Source organism: Pan troglodytes, chromosome 2, assembly GCF_028858775.2.
Source record: "Pan troglodytes isolate AG18354 chromosome 2, NHGRI_mPanTro3-v2.0_pri, whole genome shotgun sequence".
Lineage (NCBI taxonomy): Eukaryota > Metazoa > Chordata > Mammalia > Primates > Hominidae > Pan > Pan troglodytes.
In genome coordinates this window covers 174397337-174416083 of record NC_086015.1, presented here as the reverse complement: position 1 = coordinate 174416083, position 18747 = coordinate 174397337, and the positions used below count along the sequence as shown (strand labels likewise).

General features: G+C 40.1%; 1 protein-coding gene across 11 annotated transcripts in view; it reads left to right on the top strand.

Moving 5' to 3' along the window:
- Positions 1-18747, top strand: part of TNIK (TRAF2 and NCK interacting kinase) — a 398989-nt gene that overhangs the window by 190731 nt on the left and 189511 nt on the right. The gene's annotated exons all lie outside the window — the stretch shown is intronic.

The window sequence follows — 18747 nt, the reverse complement described above, 5'->3', positions numbered from 1 at the left end:
CATCGAGGTTGGGGGAACATTGTGTGATGTATGTTGGCTGAAATACTAAACACTCCAGTATAACATCAATATATAATTTGTATGGTTACAAATATTATTGGCATAAATAATTCATGCTGCTGCTTTGTATTTACTTGATTAACAGCGTCTTTGTCATTTTTGTCAGTCATGATGCCATTGCAATCTTGCACATTGTGTTTAAAGAATACTTGGGGAAATGTTTCAACTGTGTGTCTGGATGGTATAATGTATTTATTCATTTAGTCAGATGAAATGAAATAGAGAGTGTTTAATATGCATGCCTGCATTATACTAGCTACTCTCTAAATAAATTACAGACAGTATTACTCCCTTTCATTGTAAGAAAAATTATAGTTTGATTTTTTTCAAGTAGCCAACATGCTGCCATTTTGTACTTTTAATTACAAATTTTTGAGGTTTTTCAAATGAGCTTTGAATAATCCTGAATATTTTTGTATTGAGATGTCAATAGGAAAACTTTGGTAACTTGAGTGGGCTATATCAAGTGAGAATTGAATTACTCTGAAAAAGAAGGTAAAATAAGTTTTCTACTTGTGGGTGAATATACTTCTGGAAAGTATAAATTCTTGTGACAGAGCCATGCCTTTGAATTTGCATCACTCCATGTAGCAGCCGTTGTGGCTATGGAAGTACTTCCCAGAGCTGCCAACTGTAACTTCACTGGCATTGTCTATTTTGTCCCTCTTCCAATTCTCTTTCCTACTTCCTGGAGCCTGGACCTCTGGCCTGTCCAATGCCTTCCCTTGCAGCACACCACCCAGCCCTTCTTTCTTTGATTACCTTTCCCTCTGTCTTTCTCCCAAAAGAAAACTCCATTCCTACAGCTAGTCTCTGCTTGAGGTTAGATTTCATGGGGTGATTGAAGTAATTCATGCTCAGGTTTGGATGACTGGTATCAAAGAAAACCAGAGCTGGACATCAGTTAAAGCAGTACAAAGAGATTTTACTCAGGACCTTTGCAATATAGGGAAAGAGACCTTAGTATAGAACAGGGTTCAATTCTGAATACACCAAGTGGCAGGGTGGAGATTTAAAGCCAAGTAGCAGAGTAGGGAGGTCAATGGATAGAAAATTACTAAGGGAGTAGGGATAATTCTTGCTTACTGGCCTCACAGGATTCTGGCTGAAGGCAGGCGAGGATGATCAGATATTACGTGGGGGATGATGGGGGCTGAGGAAGATGATCAGATAGCAAAGGTGAGGGATTCTGGCTAAACCAACTTGTCAGGACTCTTGCTAAAATTAGGCAACATAAAGACACACACGGAAGTCCAAAAGTCGAGGCCTGGTTGGGAAGAGGATTTAGAAAAGCCTGACTAAAAGTTTGGTCAATGAGAGACTGTATCACTGGGAAGCATAATATTCTATGAGGAGGGGTTGTATTTTAAATGAGGAGCAAATCAACTCCCAATCAGGCTCAAGTTTTGAGACGGTTTTCCAGAAGGACTCCTCAGAGTGTAGTCTTGATGTGGTGCAATGGAAGGGTCATGCTGAATTTCTTCTGATGAAGAATGAAAGGGTGGCTGAGGCTCTGGGGCCATCAGCAAGGCTTGCAATTGGCAGGGAGTGGATATGAGGTCTTTCTTGAATATTGTTGAATCCGTAGGTCCTAGTACAGACCCTGGCATAAATGGTGGGAGCTCAGTAAACCTGTTCAATAAATGAACGAGTTTCACAGATGAGAGATGAGGAAGCTGACACATGGAGAACGTGGAGAACTTTGCTCTGTTTCCTTTCACATATCAGTTAGGTAAAAAGTTACCTTTATTTCTCCTGCCCTATCTAAAAGGCTGTAGTCACTAGATAATTGCCAGTCCTTTGCTCATGGATGGCACTGTAATTTATCCTTACGATAAGATGTTATTAGTAGGCTGATTTCCATATAAGTATTTAGTCTCTGGAATCAGAAAGATGAGGACAAAGCATTTTACAGTCACACTAGCACATTTTTGAACTCACGTCCATTTCCCATGACTGGAACATTCAGCTTATGAACATGTAGCCAATGGAGAGAAGGATAAATCAGACCTGGGAGTCTCTGAGTTTTGACTTCAGGCTCCTTTCAGTCTTGCCATGCTGCTTTTCTGAATTAAGTATATTCCCTTTGCTGTATCTTGTTTCATTTTGGAAGAGATTGGCCCTTTACTTTCTCTCGGAACCTGCTGAGGCAGGAATTCTTTGGTACTGTATTGAACAAAGCCAGGTAAAGAGAGCAGCCCTTACACCAGCAGCTTTGGCTGGATTTCTGAGAACCTCTTGGCTCTTCTTAACAAGATGTCAATTCTGTACTTACCAGTTCTTCTACCGTGACTCAGATTGAGTGAATACTACTATAACCCTAAGATGGCTAGATCAAAAACTCTCCTGTAATTTACATTCTGAATAATAATTTTTAAATTAATCCTTTAAAAAAGTTAAATGCATCCTAAGAAATAGAACATGGATTTATCTGTGCCAGTTTCTTATCAAGAGAAAAAAATTTATAATGCTGAAAATGCCATTTGCCTTGTCTAGGCTTCTCATTATAAGAGAGGCATTTTACATGGCAATCTGAGAGTGAAATGTTTTTGGATTTTACACTGGCCAGGCTGTTCTGAACAGACTCTGAGTGAAAATAGTCAAATATGATAATCATCTGCTTTGGAGAACAGAAGGAAGCCAGTTTAACTTAAGCTGGACTGATTTTTTCAACTTGGAAGACACTGACTTCTGGTTTCTCAAGAAAGGCCAGAGGAAGGAAGTGTTTTCAAGGCACTCTATAATTTTTTCAGATTGTTTTACCAAATTTCTGCTTGGTTCCTTTTGTATAAAATGTACTCTATTCCTGCAAAGGCTCAGGTTTTCCCATGGAAGCATGCAGATTTCACAACTCTGTTGAATGAGATAACTTGGCAAATCTCACAGACGTGCAGTGGAGCAGAGTGACATAATGAGGTCTGAAGACCCTAAGTAGGCGTTTCAAATACATAAAGAGGAGCCCAGTCATTCTCTGTGTGCCCAGGTGACAGCTTGGGTTGGGGGCAACCTAAGGAAGAGTCATTCCTCTCTACTTTGAGAAAAGATGAAACTGAGAGGGAAAGATTCCTCCAGAAGGTGTTTGCTTTGTTTTCCCACTCTTATGTATTAGACCCTAATGTAGGCTTTTTTTATTTAAAAAAATATTGGAATCCTTTATCTCCTTAGCAGTTACCTCCTGGGAAGGGTGGTGAATGACAATTTAATTCCTGGAAATGTTAGCAGCTTACATTACTTTTGTTTCATTTTCTAAAACTCAAGTCCACAGTCCTTTGTCAACAATGATCTCAACTGTGGAAGCGAAACTTTTCCTTTCCTGCTATTTTCTTCCTTTTTCTCTTCTCTTTCCTCCTATCTTCCCCCCATCTTTTCTTCTTTCCCTCCTTTTTTTCCTCTCTCAACCCTGACAGCTTCCTGGGCCCATGCCACATTTACATCTGCCACCTTTTGATTCTAGATTGCATTTGGAAGTATGCTGGGCCATGTCATGTATCTGAATTGGAGGTGCCATGACAGCCTGGCCGGCTATGTCTGGGGACCCCAGGAGCCATGGGATAACTGAACAGCCAACTGCAGATTCTTATTTGATAATTCTTTCCCTTCTCATGATTTTAAAAAGGAAAAAAAAATAATGCTTATTTAAAGCAATCACTAGTGACTCAGATCAACCCTCCTTAGGACTCAACCACTGTCCAGTCTCTTTTTAAGATTCCACTTTCCCTCTGTTTCCCCAGTAACCTTGATTAATTACATTAATATTGGCTTATCACATCCCTGGTAGCTTTCACAAAATGAATCACCTTATGAAGATTATTTTAATTACCATTCCCTTGCAACCTTTAACCATTCTTGCATATGTATTTTGTTGGTAGCATCTGCTTGAATTGCAAATGCAAAGAAATTAAACACTTTAAGAGTGGCTTTCTTCCAGTTTTGTTTTTCACCAGTTTTGAAATCTCTGTCTGCCCAAATTAATGCAGGTCTGAGACCACACAGTTCATGTAACTACCTGTTGTGTCATTAAAGACAAAAGAATCCAGTTCCACTGAGAAGGCTCTTCTAGCCTGTGACTCTTCTAAAAAGAAGTCAGTGTAGGTTTTGAAAATGAGCATCCACACATCTTTAAAATGATCATTGTCTGCTTAGAAATCCTATCCAAATTGGTCCTAAGTCACAATTTCTCTAGATTTTCTCCTATTATTTGAAATATTTTCAGTTTTTGATTCTTCAAATGGCAAGCAGCTGTGCCAATTTTCTTGGATTTTGTCATTTGCCAGCTTTTTCTTTTGAAAATCCACTCATGCACCATATTCTGCTTCCTGGTGCCTACATTTGGGGAGTACCCGGGTTCACTTTCACATTCTCAAATTGCATGAGAAATAGCAGGATTTTCCCTTCTTCTAGTAGATGCCTAATGAGCACTCATTTTGTGTGCCATGCCATGCCACGTGGAACTTCTGGTCAAGGTGTTCCGTAAGGAAAGGGTGACTGTTCTCAGTAGTTGGCAGCCTACTGGGCCTAATACAGCAGCCTCTGAAGGGAGCCCCGCCACCCACTACCTCTCTCATGGCAGGGGTCTGAAATACCATGGGTGAACTCGGAGAACATTCCACAGTGTTTCTGGGCCTCTGTCTCCTTACCTGTAAACTTAGTTCATCTAAATGTATCTCCAAGATCCCCTTACCATTGCAGGGCTATAGCTTCCTTCTTCTGTGTTAAGAGATTATCCCCCTTTAAAACACAAAACTGTACTTTAAGCTGTGCACATTCATTGATTCCACAGCAGAAGCAAGCTTATAGAATTTCTAATTTGAGAGCCTCTGGAGAGTGTGAGGGAACCCGGGATGGGGGCCTTAGAAAGCACCTGCAGACAAATTTCCTTCTGTTTCACACTGCTCCCAAGTACTGACCAGCCTGACCAACATGGAGAAACCCCATCTCTACTAAAAATACAAAATTAGTCGTGTGTGGTGGTGCATGCCTGTAATCCTAGCTACTCGGGGGGCTGAGGCAGGAGAATCACTTGATCCCCAGGAGGCGAAGGTTGAGGTGAGCCGAGATAGCACCATTGCACTCCAGCCTGTGCAACAAGACCAAAACTCCATCTGAAAATAAAATATATATATGTGTGTGTGTGTATTATACGTGTATACAATTTGGTACACAATGTCTATATGCAATGATGTATAAAACATACAATTCTTTTCCTAGAGGAGTGAATAGTGAATAGTAAGTTCAGTGAGGGTCATAGAAAAGTGAAAATATATTACAGTATTTCTGACAAGAGCCATTATTAGAAGAAAGCCCAAAGGAGTATGGGAGGCCAGCCAGGTAAGGGGTGTATATATATATATATCTATATATATATATATGTGTGTGTGTGTGTGTATATATACACACACACACACATATATATACACACACACATACATATATAAAATAAAATCTCACAAACTCCTTAGCATGCCTCAGGTGACCTGGTCCCAGCTTTTACCTCTCTAGCTTTACAGCTCCCTGCCTCACACCCAGTACTCCAGCCTTATTAAAACATTTGTGTTCCTGCCAGTGTGCCAGGCCTCTGCCCGCCCTGCCCTCCATAACCTCCTCCAAGTCTCAGTTTAAGGGTTGCTTCCATAGGAAGGCTTTCCTACACCACTTTCTCCATCCTAGGGTAAGCACCCCTTACCTGGCTGGCCTCCCATACTCCTTTGGGCTTTCTTCTAATAATGGCTCTTGTCAGAAATACTGTAATATATTTTTACTTTTCTATGACCTTCACTGAACTTACTATTCACTCCTTTAGGAAAAGAATTTTTCCTAAAGGAAAAATTCCTAAAGGAAAAGTATGTTTTATACATCATTGCATATAGACATTGCCTACCAAATTGTAGGTGTTCCATAAAAATGTGTCAAATGGATAAATGAATAAATGGAGATTTTTTAAAAGGCAACATCATTGAAATTTGAAAACCCCCTCCTTTTTTTCTCTCAAAATTGTTCCTCTCTGTTGACAGAGTTGCAGTCTGGTACAGTCAGTGTAAACGTCTTATTTCTCCTAATGCCCTTCCTTAACCTGCTCTGATTCTTGATTTATTCCAAAAGTTAAATTTGAAAGCCTTTGGGCATGCAAATCCCAATTCATATCCTCCTATGAACAAAACTCCCTATGAGTCTCTGGTCACCTGGCAGAGTTTTTTTTACAAGGAGCATCACATATGTCAACACTGGCTCTACTAACTAAAATAGCACTAAAAGGTGCCTTGGTGAGAATCCCATACTTTTTGAGCTGGAATAGACCTTCAAGTTTATCCCAACTTGCTTGTTTTTAAGGCTGGGAATAGCCTGGTGAATTTTCAAGATGACAGCAGTTATCAGTTGGAAGGCTTTTAGCTTCTCTTTAGGCTAGTTTACCTGGACAGTCAATATGGCTTTATAAGTTCTATGTGTCAGATACAGGCATGATAATGTCCAGCACTATGAAAAGGGCTGTCTCTTTCTATGAGTGTTTCATCAGAAGGGAAAATTTTCCAGACACCTCCAATGGATTTTTGCCTCCTACTTCATTGACCCATACAGGTCACAACCACCCTTAAACCAGTCACTTGCAAGAGGGCTGGAATTATCAAGATAGACCAGGATTTAAACAAAAACCAGAAATAGTGTGGTTTTATTGAGGCATGGATATTAGAACAAAATTGAGGTTCCCTCATCAAGGAAGAAGGGAAGAATTTTTTCTGGTAGGCAACTGACTGCTTAGTAAAAAACGAACTGGCATTTTTTTGCAGTTCTTCATAAGTATATTAATACAACTGCTTTCCACAGTGCTTTAACCACAGAGCTTTGCAAATGCCACTCCTCTTGAGAAGCCAGGAAAAACTACTCCAAGATTAGGAATGGGCAGCTTTATTTCTCACTTGTTGCTTCTGTTCTGAATGCCTGAAAGAAGTTGCTTCCAGACATTGATCTTTTATCTTTCAGAGTATTTTAAGGAGCTGTGTAGAATTTTTGTTTGATTTATGGACTCTGGGGGACAAGACAGATTGAGATGTGAAACACCAGCTTTTGTTCTTTCTGTCAATCTAATCACTTTCGATGAAAGTGATGAAGAATGACATTCAGGCTGATATCACAGAGGAGGTGGAGTGGGGTGGGGTGGGGTGTGATGTGATGGGAGGGGTACATGAGGACAGGCAAACACTAAATCTGGTTGTTTTATTAAAAAGGTCAGTGAAATCAAACTGAGCAGACAGTTTTTCTAAACAGAACGAAGGGAAGGTAAGCCTCTAGATCTAGGTCAGTCTGCCCTCACTCTAGCATGGTTCATCAGCACAGTTGTGAAAACTCCCTTGGAGAGGTGAGCAGAGTGAGACCACTGTCACTATCTTGCTCCCAGTGACCCCCAGAGTGGCTAACCACTGAACCCCGCTGCTGGGTTAGGATTGAAAAGATTATAAATAAGAGTATTCATATTTGATCCTAGTTGTTCATAAAACCTGGCGTCTTGTTATCCAGGAAACAGCTCAAATGTCACCTCTTCACAGAGGATTTTTCTACCCAAACCAAAGTTTTGTGTCTCCTCCCGGCAAACCATCCAGCCCTTGTGTTTTCTCTCCTGTTTGATTCTCTGAATAACACACATCATTATCTGAAATGGTCTGCATTTGTTTATTTATTTGTTCAAACTTCATTAGAAGAGGGTGCCTCGCCCATTGCTGTAGCCACACCACCTGAAGCAATGACCCATAGGATTGGGTGCTCAATTGTTGAATGAATGAGTCATATTTATACAAGGAAGTCATACTCTGTACAGGAAGACAGGAAATTAAAATAGATTTCTTTACACTCGGAATTATGACATGGCTGTTTGCCTTGATTTTATCAAAAATGATATTCATTTATCCATCCATCCATCATCCATCCATCCAACCAACAAACATTTCTTGATTACTTACCAGGAATTATCATTCCTGCTGGGGTTCTTGTTTGAAAGTAGATTGACATTTAGTAGGGAAGACAGGCATGCAAATAAGTAAGTGGGAAGTTGTGACTAAAATTATGTATAAGGAGAAGAGGAAACAATCGATTTTGCTTGGGAAGAAATATCAAGAAGACTTGAACACAGAAAGTAATGCTTGGGCTGGATCATAAAATATGTATGTCTGTTTACTAAGCAAAAAAAGGGAAGGCAATCAGCATGAGCAAAGGTGTAAAGATGTGGCATAGTATAGAAGGGTGGGAGAAATGCTATAGCCACAAAGGGCAAGAGAGTAGCCTTGTATGGGTGAAGGTGGGAGGAGAGGCATGGCACCAAAGCTGAGGCTGGAGACCAGGCAGAGGTCCTCAATCCTTCCACACAGTAGGCTTTTGATAGAGGAAGAAAGGAGAGCCGACAAAATCTCTTTGAAATGTGACTCATAAGCTTTTAAGTAATCTGTTGCTAGTGGTCATAGGTTTTTATTAAAATACCTAATGTAAGATAAACCTTTATATAAGAGAAACCTTTAGGAAAATATTTGAAAATAAAATTTGCAATATTTTGGTAATAACCCTCGTTATCTGGTGAGAAGTTATTTAGGAATAGCTTTAAACAACTAGCTTTGGAAAAACATCCTATTTGACCCCAAGGAATTTTGTAAAGCATTTTAGCCATTAAAGGCAAGGAAGGTTCTATTGAGTTTTTAAAATGGGCTGTGTGAGCCCATTTGTTTAAACTAAACACTGAAGTGTCTTAGGTTTTAATGAGCCTAACTGAAAATTTAGCTAAAAACAACTCATTGGAAACCAGATGGTGCAGCCACCATTGTGAGCTGAGCTCAAACCCCTTGTTTTCTCAAGAGCATGTCAATTTAGCTCCACAGAACTCATAGTACAAAGATGCTATTAATTATGGGAGCCTCTGTACCCTAGTCACTCTCTCCATCCACCCCGGCCAAATCAACACATCCTTCCCCTCTTGGAAATTAATGCTTTCATTAAAATGTGTGTGTCTCTTGGGGAGGAGGTGGGGATGGGAAGGGATGCCATTTCCCCAGGTTTTCATCTGTTAGGGAAAAAAGTTATTCAGTGACACTGGGAAAAGCACAGTAAGGCAGACTTTATTCAAGGTCATTAGGAGAGGCACAGGAACCATTGCAATAGCATCTTGCAGCGGGAGAGAAATAATGGCCTCAATTTTGAATACAGCTTGAGCAAGTGGGAATTTATAGCCTAGGTGCTGTGTGGGGGTTAGCAGGTGGAAACCTACTAAGAGGAAACTTCAGGATTAAGGGGGATTCTGGCTAAGCAACCTAACAGGACTCTTGCTGAAAACAAGCCCGGGTGATCAGACATCACCTGGGGCATGGTGGAGGATGAGGAACATAATCAGATAACAGGGATTATCAGCTATTGAGGATAGGGGGTTCTAGCTAAACTGACTTAGCAGGGTTCTTTTGCTAAAACTGGATTTTACAAGGAAGTGCACAGATGGGCCTAGGAGGAGATTCAGAAGGCTAACTAAAGGTTGGACAAGCAAAGGATTGTCACATCCTCTTATATGGCATGCAACAGCCGAGCTCTGCACTACAGATTAATACCTTGAGGGCTTTAGTAAATGAGGGCAAGAAGAGGGATGTAATGGATCTCTTGAAGAGCACTGGGTGAGGGACAGACAAGGACAATGAAACAGACAATGACAGAGTTCAGAATTATGATTCCATGATATTATAAAGGGTGCCTGGCTTATTAAGAGGTTGTGCTTTTCAGTTGTGGATACCACTTTCCAGTTTTTTGCCTTAATTTCTATTAATTCTTTACCGTTGGCCATGAGATTAGCCAGGCAATTTGTTTTCTCTTCCCTCTTTTTGTATAGTAATCTATTGGGTTATTTCTTTCCATTTGTGAGTGTTAAGGTCTTTCCAACATGAGGGTGAAGCAAAATGTAAGGCACTGGAATCCTTTCCACCTTCTTTGTTCAAGGGCTTAGTGTTAGAGGCTCCTCATATCTTCAGTGGTCCTGATTGGACTCCTGTGAGGGGTCAGCTTCTAGGCCACCAGGCAGAGTGTTCAGGAATAGTTATCAATTGCCAATAGACAACTGCTGACTCTTACTTAACCCTAAAACCTGAGTCTTATCCCATCAGTGGTGGGTGCGTTCCTAATGACGACTCTTGAAAGATTCATGTGGCTGCCTTCTGGTTAAAGGTTATGTTTAAATATTAGGTCTGTCCTTCCAACTTTTTGTCAACACTCTGCCTGAATGTAAAGTCCAGGTTTGAGATTTATTCCCCCAACATTTATAAAGTACACACTATGTGCCATATACACACACATACACTCTCTCTCTCTCGTGTGCACGCTCTCTCTCTCTCTTATATAAAACACACTGTCCTTAACTTTGTGGGATGTAAGCTGTGCACAGGAAAATCACAAAATGTAGATTATTACAGCACACTACAAGGTTGATAGACCCATGAATATTTGTAAGGAGAAGTCAAATTTCAGTGGCGTGTTTGCGTGTGTGTGCATGCACATGTGTCTGATTATTTTATATGTGTACATGAGAGAGACTGAACTTCTGAGCAGTCCAAGGAGTAAATTAATTAAATTGGTTACTGAGATTATAATGAGATTATCATCATTGAATTGTCTTAGCTGATACTTCATCAATAGGATAAACCCCACTTCCAGAGTTTCTTAGAGGGTCAAGTGAACAGGAAGAAAAATTATGGGAACCAGGTGGAGTGGGCAGAAGGAGGGCAGGTCCTGGCATGGTGTCCCTGGAAGAAATGGAGCGAAGTCCTAAATTGGGCCTGACTTGGAAGAGCTTCCTTTTTATCTATTTTAAGTTGAAACTTGGCTGACCCTGACCAAGAGGAGTCTGGACTTGGCTTTTCTTTACTGGTCTCGTGGGTTCCTTATGTAGTTGCTACAGGCAGTTGTGAGGAGAGCCTGTTGGCATTCCTTTCTTTGATTGACATGGGGCCTTGGAAAAAGGTGAGGGGAGTTAGAAAACAGCTAGAAGGAGAAACAAATGAGTCATCCTCCCATCTCCTAGGCCTTTATTACTTGCATTTTCTCTCTGAAAGTTGATTCAGGTCAGTAGGGAAATCATTAGTGAGATAGTGTAGCTCTTTAAAGATTTCTTACTTATTGATGCTGAAGGCCCTTTGTGATGTGCATTTTCTTTGTTCTATTCCTCCACAGTGGTAGGAGTTCTAGATAAAATATTAATCATAAAGGTTTTTAAAAATCATTTCCAATTGCACAGAGATATTAGGAGTTATGGCCACAAAGCCTTGGTACAGCTATATTTTACTGCCCACGTGTCTTCCCAGAGATGACACATACGCTTTTCATTTTGCTGTCATTATTCTTCATGAGATCGCAGGGCATCCATCATCACTGTGGTGGAAAAATGAAGATGAGGGACAAAAGCACCAGTCTCTAAGCACAAGATGATGTGTTTGTCTGTAGTGGCTAGGGACAATCTCCAAATGCAGGAACCATAAAAGGCTCTGTGACTTGTACCTCAGGAATGAGATTCATCAGCAATGAAATCAGAATCTCAACAGCAGTTTGATATTGAGGGATTCTGAGAAGCTGTGTCTCTGTCCGCATGTGTGGAATTCCATCCCCACAGGCAGTGTAATGCCATCAGAATCTGAGCTGGGATGAAAAAGTAGCCTGCTCTCCAGAAAGTCACATCAAGTGTGGCTTAGTTTATGGCAAAGATGAATGGGGTGTTGATGTCCCAAGAGAAGGGGATCTCGGCGGACAGTGCTTTTGGCTCTTTGTTGCTGGTGGGAACCCCAGCTGGGCTTTGAAAGTGGCATGGGTTCTCAAGTACCTGACATGTTCTTCATGCTTTTATTGCCGTTAGAATGTTGTTTTCCATTCTGAGAAGCCAGATCACAAGGACAGAGTGCTGTGATGAGCATAAATACTATCAAACAAGGTCTACAGCAACAGCAATAGTTATTATGTCATGAACATCTGCTTTGTATTTCACAAAAGTCTGTCCCAGTTCCTATCTGAGATGGGGAGGTGTTATTCTCAGATGAGGTGACTGAGGCTGAGAGTGGTTAAAGTGTCAGGGTCACATGTCTGGTAGGGTTAGAGCTGAAATTTGGACTCCTGTAATGCTAAGTAAATTTGCATGCTGCCATTATGGCCAGTTACATGGAATCATTTAAACCTCTTTTTACATTAAGCCTGTGGAAAATGAATGCCCAGTTCTAGAGTACCGCCTGCCCTGGTTCTACAGCATGGTTCCTTGCTTCTTCTAAGTCTCTAGGACCTTGGCAGAGTAGCATACAGTGGTGAGCAGTCTTCTTTTGAGATGAAATGGGCCCAGGGCTGCCTCCTTCATGACTTCATTGTTCCTCTCTCGGCCTGTTTCTGTGCAGCCGCTTGTCATGTCAGTTCCACTTTAAAACCAGAGTAAACAGTTCTTAATAGGTGCTTTTTAAGTTTAAAGAAAGATGGAAAGGATGTTCAGACCTAGGGAAGTAGACCTGTCTCTCAGCAGGTGAGTTATTCTGCTCCTGATGTTTTTATACCAAACTGAAAATATACAGTCACACACTCACCCCTGGGGAAGTGCAGAGGACTCTCTCTTCATGGGGGGCCAGTGTTACTCTTCTGTCCTGAGTGAGCATTCAGTTTATTTTGATCCCTGGCCTCAAACTCAAATACCCTACTGCAGTCAAAAAGAAACTCCCTAGTCAGAATGGGGATGGTCAGAATTCATCCATTCCTGCCAGTGGTAATAAATGGCTTCTCTTTTGGGTCAGTAGGAAGTAAATTGGATGACTCCTCAGCTAGTCACCCTTTGTAAAGTTCTTTCTGACCTTGAAGCTTAGAGGAAATTGGCTGGAGGGCAAAACAGTATTTCCTAAAGTGTTTATGAAGTAGCTCCCCAGGATTCTTCATGGCCAGCGCTCTGTCCTTTGTATCTGTGGCTTTGTTTTTTAGTGTTCATGAAGTATTGGAGAAAAGAGTTCCCCAGGCATCTCGTTTGGTTAAGAAGATTGCATCTCCCCATTGGGACATCCTGGCTATTTCCCAGCAAAATTCTCTGCCTCCCTCGACTGTACCACATAAGCTAATTAACCTCTTTATCGATTCTCTTTCTCCTTATTTTAATTCTCAGCTGGTATTTCTCTAGGCCCTGGGCCTTGGGAATTGTAGACTCATTTGTTGAACTTCTGGCAGTGTGAAAATTTCTAATAGTTTGCTTTCTGTTCCCATGCATAGTGAAGTAGGCATCAAAGAAAATAATTGATGAAAAAAAACAAGGCTTGGAAAAACCCCGAAACAACAGCCATGCTCAAAAGAGGCAAGAGGACCATTGGGTACTTTTTTTTTTTCCTTGTTGGGAGCTGTTTTCCTTCTTTTCCCTCTGTGTGGCAAAGTAGTAAATGGTCGTCTTATTAGCTGCTCAGAATACTTTATTCTATAATTCTATATGTTTCTGTGGTTCTATACAACTGCCTTCCATTGAGTTCCTCCTGGAGAACTAGACCCCTTCCCCCATCACCACTAAGCCATACCCACAATCAATATAAATCCAAGGAGATGGGATGAATTTCAAAACCATAGAGGGCCTAGAAAGTAGAGAAACTGCTGTGGCATTTACGGCTCTTCAATGTCCTTCCAAACAGAAGAATGTTTCTGAAACACTGAGCCGCAGCCACACCTGGGGTCTCTAAAGGCACTCCGGATATGAACCATGACACCTGAGAATGTGCAACAAAATGAGCTTTGTTCTTTTGGGCCTGTGGCACAAAACATTCCTTTGCCCGTGTTCAGGCACCTCAGCTTGAATTCATTTTGTTTACTGACTAATCAGACAACTTTGTATTTATTCTCTGCTGCTTTTGAAGAGGTGGTATAGTGGATAAGTACTTAGGCTACCTTTTTTGGAAATTTGCCTCTGCAAGATGCTTTAAAATCTGTTGATGAGCAGGTGATGTCTACGTAGTGAATAGAAAAATCGCTTTAGCTTATATCCGGAGTTTGCAAAACAGGAAACTTTCAAAATGATTTGTAGTTTGATTCTGAAACCATCTTAGCTCTAGCTAAGATGGTTGTAACCAGACAGCATTTGTCACCCAGGGAGCTTTAGAAAAATCTACTGTTTCCTCATGGGGAGTAGAGGGATAGATTTTCAAGAATCTTTTTGGTTCATTTGAATGTGGGATTTTCCATAACCTAAAGTAATGATTAATAGTTTCTCTGCTCATATCAGGTTTTGTTGGCCAGAAGTTTCTTTCGAGAACTTCACTCCTTTATTGTCTAAATTGAATCAGCATCAGATAAAACATATTGCAACCTCAAAGTCCATTGCAATCCAGCAAAATAAGATGTGGTTATGAACCAAAATTAGAGGAAGAGGCTAGGATGGCACTGAAAATTCTAAGTGATTTTCAGATATGTTAAAAATGGCTTTCTCAAAATTTTGAATCTTTGGAAAAGCCATATGATTAATCTACATGCTAAATCCCTTTTTATTTTACTTCTCAGAACACAATTCCCAAAGCCATTACCATACTCCAAATTACAACGTTTATCTTGCTTATTCAAAAACTGTGAAAAATCAGATCATATTTTCTGAAAATAGCTTTTCTGTACTTATATTTTGCATATCACTTCTGATTATGAAATTGAATTAAAGGAACGAGTCGCTATGGTGTTATCTGCCCACAGATTATTGCAAAATGATAGATAAATGCTGTACTACCAGGATTTCCATTTAGCCCTTATATGTTAGCTGTAAAGGGAGGGATAGACACATGTATCTGTATTAGTAGTTGGGAGTCTTCATCCAGTAATGGAAATTGGATCAGTAATGATCATTGTTTTCTGCCCCAAAGAGAGGCTTATAGGATTATTAATATGAATACTACAAAACATCTGGGTGATGCTTGTATCTAACAGTTTATCTTGGTGATGTATATCCAGAAACTGAATTTACAGTTGCAGGCAGGAAATCTGGGTTTATATTTGAGACTCTGCTTTATATGGGGAAGGGTGAGCAAATATTAAAACTCTAAAAACTGCATTCTCCACTGCTCTAGGTAAAGCCTAAAATTCTGTAAATTAGTTGATCATTCCTTCATCTTGTAGCAGCCTGATAGAGGAAGAGTGTGGTGTGGTCTTTGGGGTCCGAAGAATTTGGAGAATGGTCCTTAAGAAAATCAAATTATCTTTTTAAGACTATTTGGGGTTTTATTCTGTAAAATGTCTTTAGTAATAGACACGCTACATTAAGATCAATATAAATGAGGTATGGAAGGTCTTTGTTCTGTTGTTCCACAAGTACTGGAAGTTACTATTTTCTTGCTAAAATAAACATTCTTAAGAAAAAAGGAAATTTAATATTAATCATTTGCACTTTGGGATGAATTAAGAATTTAAGAGCAGATATTAAAAACACTAAATGTAAAGAGGGCTTTAAATGGCTGGTTGTCTGAGTCATGTCCAGAAAAATGGATCCTGAAAGACACACTTCACAATTTTGCTAGTTGTGTGTTTTTATTTAAACTCTTGAAGGCCAGCTAGTTACATTCTTTGTTTTATTGATTTCTCTGGAAGTTTTAATATGTAGAATAAAGACATTTCCTGCTGTTTTCCAACCTTCAAGAATGAATTTTTAACTTAATTTTGTGAGTTTTGCTCTTTAAGGGAAAGAGTGGCTAGATTTGTTTGATCAGAGTTTCCCTTGGGGAGGGTAGAGAAAAGGTGATCTCTTCAGAGAGGATTTGGGAGAAGGTAATATGTTTGTTACTTCAATTTATTGTAGGGTCTTGATGGTCCATGCAGCCTAAACTTCCTAGCCGTGACATTTGAGATAACTGGGGGTGGGGTGGGGGGGGACCTGTCTTCTGATTTCTTTTCTTTTTTTTTTCAGGCAGATCTATGAGAAAGGAGGTGAATTCAGCAATTTGGTCACAAGCTTAAAGTGAGGGTTGGGAGGCAGAGGAGCAAGTTAAGACCTCATCACAGATTTTGCTTTTAGCTGGATTTATCAGACAACCATATGTGAGAGTGAAAGAATTAAGCCAGAGTGAGGGGTGCCTGAAATCAGAGACCTTTCGCACCTCACTGAGGCTGCAAGAGGGACAGCTTTGAAGTCGTGGTTTAATATTCCCAGATACTTTATTTATTTATTTATTTATTTTTTTGAGACAGAGTCTTGCTTTGTTGCCCAGGCTGGAGTGCAGTGGTGTGATCTCGGCTCACTGCAAGTTCTGCCTCCTGGGTTCATGCCATTCTCCTGCCTCAGCCTCCCAAGTAGCTGGGACTATAGGCACCTGCCACCATGCCCGGCTAATTTTTTTTTTTTTTTTTTTTTTTTGGTACCTTTAGTAAAGACGAGGTTTCACCGTGTTAGCCAGGATGGTCTCGAACTCCTGACCTCGTGATCCACCCGCCTCGGCCCCCCAAAGGGCTGGGATTACAGGCACGAGCCACTGTGCCCGGCCCTAGTTATTTCTTAAAGTTGACTAAGAGTGGTTTCCTTCGGCCCCAAAAAACTATGCATTCTAAAACATGAAATGCTTCTCTACACCTCTACTCCATTTAAATTTTCTGAAGTGCCCATTTTTCCTGTCTTACATGGTGAAATCCTAGCTGTTTATTTTTATGTTCTTCAAGATTTAGATGGTGTCACCAGGAACCGAGTGCTCTCCCCATTCCACTACCCCATGATTTTCTTACAAAACCCAGAATAAGTTTTTCCCAGATAAACAGATAAAACTAACCTAGCTGATTTCTTACATCAAAGTTAACATTGTGAATGTCAAAGAACCAATGCTATGCAATGATGTAAAATATCGCTCTAATTTAATTCCCACTGGTAGGCCACATGTTTGCTTCAGTATTTTATCTTCTAAGCGGGGAGAACAATGCAGAGATAGCACAGCTATATTTTAATATGCATGTTACCCACCTTGAATTAACATAAGGCAGCTTCCTAATGCTGTAAAATGGAAATTTATGACACTTTCAGATATAATGTCGTGCACATGATATGAGTTTTTGGGGTGGTTTTGTTTATTCCTCTCTTCTCCTCCCCTCATTTTTAATTACATCTGCCTATATAAGTGCACAGTTAATTTTCATCGGCTGCCCATATCGCTTGAGTTTTCTACTTCTTGTGTTCGGAACACTTATCTATAGTTAAGTTTTGAGGCTTAAAAGTCAGTCATTTATTTAGCACCTACTGTATGCCCAACAGGTTGTAACTAACCGGTGAACATAGGGAAAATGGAGGCATTTTCTCACCCACAAACTGCTTGCAATGAAGATGTATTTATAGGGGAGGGGAAACAATGGCTGAAGGTAACATAGGAGATTGTTTTGGCTGTTAAGTAAAGAGATATGACACACACACACGCACACACACACACACACACACATACCAGATTTTATCTATGCAAATGAACATTTACCTTAAAGTAGAGAATTGCACCTATTTCCTTCAAAAATGTTGCAATTGCCCTATATATTTGGGAGCTACTTTCTTTTGGTGATGAAATACACAAACCACAAAATTTCTTTTTGGTCTGTTATCATATTTACTGTCTAACAGTTTTATCCAACTCAATCTTTCACCTTCCTTACCAGTTTAGAATGATATTAAATGTAAAAAAGTAAATATACTTTTTAACAAAGATGAGCCATATTATTTTTCTATATTCAAAGGGATGTGATGTAGGTAATTTCAGAATGATTTAAACATCAATGGTATTAGTGCCTAGAGACAACATTCATTTTGAGTACAAGTTTTGCTAGTTTTGCTAAATAAAATTGGGTACATTATTTATATTAAGTATCAAATAGTGTATGTGTGGAATACAGGTTCTTGATAATTAGGCCCCAACTAAGTGCACATAGTCTGTGGGTCTAAGTTAGATGAAAAATGTCCTAATAAGGAGCACCTTGCAATGGCCCTTGCTCTGTGCTTCAGCCCCAGCCAACTTGCCCAGGACAGAGGAACTCATCCCAAGACTGTGGCAGGAAGGTTGATAACTATTATGGCAGTACCTGTTTCTTACTTCTGGGCCTAGCTATCAGTTCATATCATCCAAGATCATTACCCAAACATGTAGATATCATCTCAGGCCTCTAGCAACACAAGTAGCCAGCCTCATTTTAGAACACACCAGAGGACTCTTGACATTCTAAATTGTCATCTTTTAATGGACTCATCCCTTCTTCCTTCTTTAGGAAGTTCTCATATCTGTGTCCCGGTCTCTGTTGTCTGTTCCTGCTGTTCTCTGCTGTCTGTATCTGCTGTTCTTCCCAGACCACAGGCAGGTTCCAACATGTGCTTTAATTTAGTCTCATCTCCCATAGGATGTTGCCCACCTTTAACCTGTCTGGTGGTTGATGTGTGTACATGATACCTTTTGTTGGGTTATTCTGGTTTTCCTTCTGCCGTTTAGATGAGAGCTTCAGTCATTCTTTGGTCACTCAAACACTTTCAGACATAATAACACACTAGGCTTGTGACCATTTGGTATTTGGGGTCTTTGAATAATGTACACTGTATTTTGACAGTGGTCTGGGACACCATCAATTGATAATTGTTGCAGCAGAGGATTGCAAGATAAAAACAAATCTCTGTCATGAAAGTCAGAAATCCCAAATGTAGAATAATAATGGAAGTTTGTAGCATTTTTAGAGCACTATATGGTTTACAAA